The following is a 7,020-nucleotide window of genomic DNA, read 5'->3' as shown; positions in this document are numbered from 1 at the left end:
AAAAGAGTTTCATTGAAACTCTGAGTTAAGAAAGGGATTCTTACGTACTGAAGGTTTATCGAGGATTCTTCATGATAATGTAAGTTTTTTTCAGCATGTGAGAAGTCATTTCAATATTAATAGCTGTTCACTTTTGTGTGTGTGCTTCACAGTTTACAAGGTGCTTTCCTAATTCTCAATTAATTTACTTTTCAGGGTAACTTGCTGAGAAACACAGATGGAAGAGGGTGGGGCCGGGGGAGGCACGTGGGGACTAAGGGACTCTGTTACATGTTGCAGGGAGCTGGCACTCAGTCTTAGCAAGGTCTCTGCCATCAGACAGTGCTTGGGAATTGGGGCGTCTGTAGTTCGAGACCTTAGCCCACTTTTGCTTATTTGTGTGTTGCTAAGAATTCAAATCCTCCCAATCACCTTTCCTCATTTGTAAAATTGCTATATTATGAGAATTTAAAAAGTATGTCAATTCATTTCTTTAGTTCCAGAGAAATTTAAGTTGTTGATTAACCAAATAATGCGTATAAAGCATCTAGTACCTAGTGGCACTCAATGAATGAGGGATGGTTTTACTTTTTGCTTTATTGAGCCCCTAGAAGTTTCAAACACTCTGCTTTATATCTGAGCTCTGCTCAGTAAATGGTTACCTCCCCATTTTCAAAAAAAAAAAAAAAAAAAAAAAAAAAGAGGCTGAGACTTACTCAACATCACCAGCTAGTGACAGCTGTGATTGCAACCAAGTAAAGTACTTTTCCTCCTCCCCATAGTCAAAAGTTGTTCATTGATAAAAATATAATTTAGAATTGGAAAAAGGTTTTTGAGACTATCAAATCTAACTCAATAGGGAAACTGAGGTCCAGGAAAGGGAATGGCTTGTGCAAGGTCACAGGTACGTCAATATATGGCAGAGGCTAGAATCGTATGACTCCTTCCTCAGTGCTCCCATCAAAGATACGTGCTTCTGTTCTGCTGGGGTGCTTTTGGTTACATGCTTTTCTTCTAGGTTCTGGGTCATTGAAGGCCTTGACCAAACAAGGAAGGTCGTGTTTATTAGATATGTAAGTGGTGTCTTCCATGGATATGGCTATCCTATATCAATAGCAATGAGATATTTATAGCATTTAAAGATTCTATCTCAAAGGTGCTGTAGGTCAAATCTGAGGCAGGAAAAGCAAAAGCTCCAATACATATTGAAGCTTTTCACAAGGTATGTGATCATCTCATTGCAGTCTTAATAAATGTCAAAAGGAAAAGTGTCAGAAAAATTCTATACTCTAAAACATTTCAATGGTAGATCATTGAATGGTAGGTAGAGGCCAAGGTCCCAGCTGGCCTTTCCTCAGTAGGGGATTGTTCATGTGAGTTTTTGGGATGGGCACAGGATACAGGTGAGTGATCCAGGGCATCTATCCAGACAGAAGGGCAGGAAGGGCTCAGCTTTGTAGATTGCTGCTTGGATTTGCTTTGTGTGAACAAAAGCTAAGGGGAGTGTGAACTTAAATCAAACGCTAGGATTGCTGAGGAGGAATCTACTAAAGTCATATGTTTTAGGTTTCTTTTTTTTTGAGGTGGAATCTCACTCTGTCACCTAGGCTGGAGTGGAGTGGTGCCATCTCGGCTCACTGCAACCTCTGTCTCCTGGGTTCATGCAATTCTCCTGCTTCAGCCTCTCCAGTAGCAGGGACTATAGGCACGTGTGCCATCATGCCTGGCTAATTTTTGTATATTTTTTTTTTTTAGCAGAGAGAAGGTTTCACCATGTTGGCCAGGCTGGTCTCGATCAAATGGTCCACCGGTCTTGGCTTCCCAAAGTGCTGGGATTACACATGTGAGCCACCATGGCTGGCCAAATGTTTTAGGTTTCTCCTAATGTTTTTCAGATGTGCTTCTTGAATAGTACAATTGCTTTGGCTCTGTGACCATTAAGAATCTTACAGAGATAACCTCACAGCTGGGGACTAGTTGGTGGGCATTTCCACCATGGACAGGTGAAAGTGAATATAAAGCATTACTTCTCATCCCTGGCTGCACCTCATATTTACCTGGAGAGGTTTTAAAAAGAACACTGATGCCTAGGATCTAGAAAAAATATTTGAATATAATTGTTCTGGGATGGAACCAAGCTATCATTACTACTATTGTTTTTCCTTGAGTTCCTAGGAGTTTATTATGTGCATCTATCATTGGGAACTATGGCCTAAAACAAATAAGAATCAACTAGATATAGGGTAAAGCGGTGCCCTAGAGGAGATGTTGTTTATAAGAAGACAATAGTATCCTCCCAGCCAGTGGCTGGAATTAGGAAATTAAGTAATGTCTGACCGGGGTTGGTATGGCATCCGAAGCCTTCCACAGCCTGATTGTCACCTGCATTTTCAGGCTCACTTACTACCAGTCACCGCTACATCTTACGATGCAATTACATAGGAGTATTCAATGCACTCCAAACATGATCCACATTTGTGTCATATCAACTCTGTGCTCCCAACCTAAGACCTCTGTCTACACAGCTTCACACAGTGAGCACTTATTCACTTTTTGAAGCTGATATCCACAATCCTAGAAGCCCAGATTGCTAAGAGAGTAAATTTCAAATGTTTTCACCACAAAAAATGTTAAGTATTTGGGGGTAATGGATATGTTAACTAGCTTGATTTAATTATTCCATATTTATTTCATGAATCCTGACAGTGCTGTGTACCCCATACATGGATGCAATTATAAACTGTCATTCTGTGATTTTTTTTTTTTTTAAAGATAAACGAAATCTCATGCCAGCGTCAGCTTCTCTCTGAGACACTCTCTTGGTAACTGGCTTACACCTCAGAGCATGTGGTTGATGCTGAGTGGGTGCCCTGGTCTCTTGCCCCTTGATTCAGTATTCCCAGTCTCATCTGCCCTGTGGCCTATCCCAGAGTAGGCGCTTAATAAATGCACGTTAAAGGAATGAATGTGAACAACATAGCTGTCATCTCTGAGGGTGAACCATGTTTTTCCTAATACGTTTTCCCATACTCCCAATCACACACGCTATGAGCCCTTCAGTCCTTGAATGTTCTGGCTCGAAGGGCTCTTTGTCTCCTCTCACAGATGGGGAAACTGAGCTTCTGAGAGGAGATATGCTTCTTCAATGACATCTCAATGGAATTGGGAAGAGGAATGTTAGACGTTTTCCTAGTTTTGGTCAGTTTTCTTGCATTCCATGAAGTGTCCTCCTCCGATGGAGCGCCTGACCATTACCTGTCCGGAGGAGCGTGGTGCACTGTGCTCTTGCAGTGTGGATGCTGCCAGTGATCTAGGATGTGAATGAGCCCAGCTCACTTCTGTCCACCCCCAGGGTTTCAACTTCTACCCCACACCCAGGCCTGCTGCGTTCAGAGATCCAGCATTGTCTTTGTTCACATAGCCAACTGCCTACAGGGCACCTTCCCTGTCATTTTCCACAGAGCCCTTAAATGCCGGAAAGGGACTCATCATCTTCTTTTTAAATTCTTTCTCCTCATTCCCTATCTCAGGAAATGAGACAGAAACATAGGAGTCATTCTAAGTCTTCCATTTCCCACACTACCCACATCTAATTGCTCGCCAGGTCTTGCTGCTGCCACTTCAGAACCACTATTTTTTCCCAATTAGGGACCTGGTGCCTTCATCTGGCCTCTTACAGCCTAGATCAATCTTTCTATTTGGGGATGCTTGTTATTTTTCCAATAAAGAGACTTTCAAAAAGTCAAAAGAGTGTTCCTCTTGCCTGGATTCACAGATGATTTCAAAAAGGATAATTACCTCTTCCATCTTCAGCTATGATTCTATTTTGGAATCCTCTTCCTCTAATTACAAAAAAATTCCCCAACTCCTAGTGCTATTTGAGTCTGAGTCATTTGTGCAGTGAAATCACCAAAGCAGCACAAATAAACGTGAAATGCAGGACTCAGGCTCCCCCAGCCTCCCCCTGGGATCGGACATCCCCACAAGATGCAGATGGTAGTTCTCGTGGTGCGCTCTCCAGATCCAGACCCAAGGCATACAAAGCATGCTGCATTTTGGGGAAAGTTTTCCCCCAAGCTTCTCTTTCAAATGCTTAGAATAGCTTCTGGCATTCAATAAATATATATTTTTCCTCCTAGCATGTATTATCCAGGGATTTAAAAATATGCATAAATACTGCTTATGATATGACTAATGCCCTAAGGCCATGAGCAGTGCCCAGTTTTCACTCTAGTGAGCATGCAGAGATGTCACCTCATCTTCTTCAATTTCATTAGTCATCAAGGAGTCATAAAAGCTAGAGTTGGGAAGCCCGTAGGGATCACCAAGCATGACCCCGATTTACACATGGGGAAATGGAGGTCGCGCACCTCATCATCAGTCATAAAGGGCACTGACTTTCAGAAACACACAACACATTAAATCTAGACCTTCCCGCTGGGAGAGCTAACCACAGACTGTTACATGTGACATGAGTGAAGTCGCAGTTACTTTGGAAGCACCTAAATGCGTTCTGAATTGCCAGTCATGCTGCATATATGACAGAGAGAAGGAACTGGTCTTGTTAGTTCAGAAGGAGGAGTTGGATCTTCATCAGATCGACATGAAGGGCAGAGAAGAACGAGTCAGAGGCAGGCCCAGGTTCAGCAAAGGCCCAGAGTTTAGGAAGAAAAAGTGGATGGGAGGAGACTGCATTGTAATGTTTTTATGCTTCTTTTCATACTCAATTTACTTCAACAACATATTTTTTGATACCCAAAACCATCGGGCACTGTGCAGGGCATGAAATGGATCATATGTAATCACAGATGGTTGCAGCTTTGAGGAGTTCATAGATAATCAAGTAATCCTAGCACAAAGTGGCCATCTTATAATGGAACTCGCTGTGCGGTGCTGTAGAGGCAGAGGAGGGGCACTATTCCAGTTGGGGACAGCCTGGAAGACATCACAGTGGGTGACACTTGACTTGGGTGCTGAAGGATGAGTAGATTTTACCAGATATGCCCAAGAAGAGAGAGGGTAGTTCGGGAATAGGAAAGGTTTGTCCAAGGGCACAGGAGGGCTATGTGGTCCAGCGTATCCCTGGAGTGTAAACAGTAGGTTTGAGGCAGGAGTGGGCGGTGCTAAGAGGCGAGGCTGGGATGAGATGGTGCAGGAACTTAGACACTGGACATTGTCATGAACTAATTAAGAGGCAACACCAACACTGCTTCAGCAGAGGATGCTTCCCCTGTGTCTAATTGGCGTTGCCATGTTGGCTTGTCTCCTCTGCCCACAACCTTCCTCCATGGGCATTATCATTCAATTGCTCCCCAGAAAGCTGGGGATCATTTTGATTCATGTTTTCTCATCTTGTTTCATCCAACTCATCCCTAGGTCCTGTCCATCTCCCTCCCAAGTCTACCCCTATTTATCCACCTCTCCCAGGCGCTGCTCCTCCTTCATAGTTGAAACATCATCATCTCTTGCTTAGCTGCAATCATCCCCCAGTGAATTTTCTTGCTTCCATTTACAGCTCTCCTGGTTTTGTCTGCTTGCATAGCAGACAGTGGTATCTTCGAAATTGCAATTCTGATCAGGTCACCATGCCACTTTTATTAAAGTAACTTAGTGGCTTCTAGGTAAATAACTTTCAAACCCCTTCCTGTAGTCTGCAAGGTCTTGCCTTACTGACTGCTTTGGGTCATTCCATCACCCCAGCCTCCTCCCACCACCAAATGCCCCTTGTCCTCCCTCACTCTTCACTCTGACAGTCCTTCCCCACCTTAGGATAGTCACACATGTTATTTTCTCTGTCATGCATGGTCTTCTCATGCTCTTGTGTGGATCTCAGGCCTCAGAACTTACGTTACTGCTCAGAAAGGACCGCTTGACACCACCCTTCTGTCCTACCAGTCTATTTTGCAGTGTCCACTTCTTGTCCTTGACAGCACTTATCACATTGTACACTAGTGTTTTTTAAACGATGTATTCTCAATTCCTAGTACAATACTTGATGCCTGGTAGTTGCTCAGTAAGTATTTCTGGAATGTATGGGTTGCTCATATACCTTGCTATGTTAGGCAGGGTTCTTTAGAGAGACAGAGCTAATAGGACATATATATATTTCCATATGTATATATTCCCATATATATGTATATATGGGAGTTTATTAAGTATTAACTTACATGATCACAGGGTCCCGCAATAGGCTGTCTGCAAGCTGAGGAACAAGGAGAGCCAGTCTGAGTCCCAAAACTGAAGAACTTGAGGGCAGGAAGCATCCAGAACGGGAGAAAGACATAGGCTGGGAGGCTAGGCCAGTCTCTCCTTTTCACATTTTTCTGCCTGTCTTATATTCTCTGGCAGCTGATGAGATGGTGCCCACCAGATTAAGGGTGGATCTGCCTTCCCAAGCCCACTGACTCAAATGTTAATCTCTTTTGGCAACATCCTCACAGACACACCCAGGATCAATACTTTGTATCTGTCAATCCAATCAAGTTGACACCCAGTATTAACCATCACACTTTCTAAAGGCAGATTTTGGTGGTCATAATTTATGGCATGCAGCCTAGATGACAAGATCTGAGCTAAGAGAAGTAGAGGTGGCTGGAAGAAATAGATTTGAAAGATATTCCATTGGTAGAACTGACATGGTGCCAATAGATGTGAATGGTGAAGAGAAGGAGTTGAAGATGATGCTGTTTTATAGCTTGAACCACTGAATGATGGGCCCTTCTATAAGTTGAGCTCTTGAATGAGGGATGAGTGTTATTGGAGTAAAGAGAATTGACCTGCATGCTCCACAACTCCCCCATACAAGTCATTCCCCTCACCCAGGCAGGCTGCCTGTCCATTTCTCCCTCTCCTTCCAACAATTCAGCAATGCCCACCTCTAAAGCTCAGGCTACTCTCCAGTTCAGATTGTCCCTGCACATTTTGACTTATTGACAGCTGCTTCATCTCTCAAGATTTATTTGATGTTCTCATTTCATAAGGAATTTCCCTTGTGCCCAGCCCTCTGACCAAGTGCTGCCCCAGGACTCTCATGACATTTAG

General features: G+C 43.4%; 1 long non-coding RNA gene across 1 annotated transcript in view; it reads left to right on the top strand.

Annotated features, from left to right (window-relative positions):
- Window positions 1-7,020, top strand: part of LOC144333968 (uncharacterized) — a 104,212-nt gene continuing 97,192 nt past the window's right edge. The window contains exon 1 of the long non-coding RNA XR_013403106.1: window positions 1-79. This is a non-coding gene — a long non-coding RNA (uncharacterized LOC144333968). The remainder of the gene's footprint in view (window positions 80-7,020) is intronic.

The sequence above is a fragment of the Macaca mulatta genome, chromosome 13 (assembly GCF_049350105.2).
Source record: "Macaca mulatta isolate MMU2019108-1 chromosome 13, T2T-MMU8v2.0, whole genome shotgun sequence".
Lineage (NCBI taxonomy): Eukaryota > Metazoa > Chordata > Mammalia > Primates > Cercopithecidae > Macaca > Macaca mulatta.
Note: the sequence above shows the minus strand (reverse complement) of the source record. Positions and strands in the feature narration are given on the sequence as shown.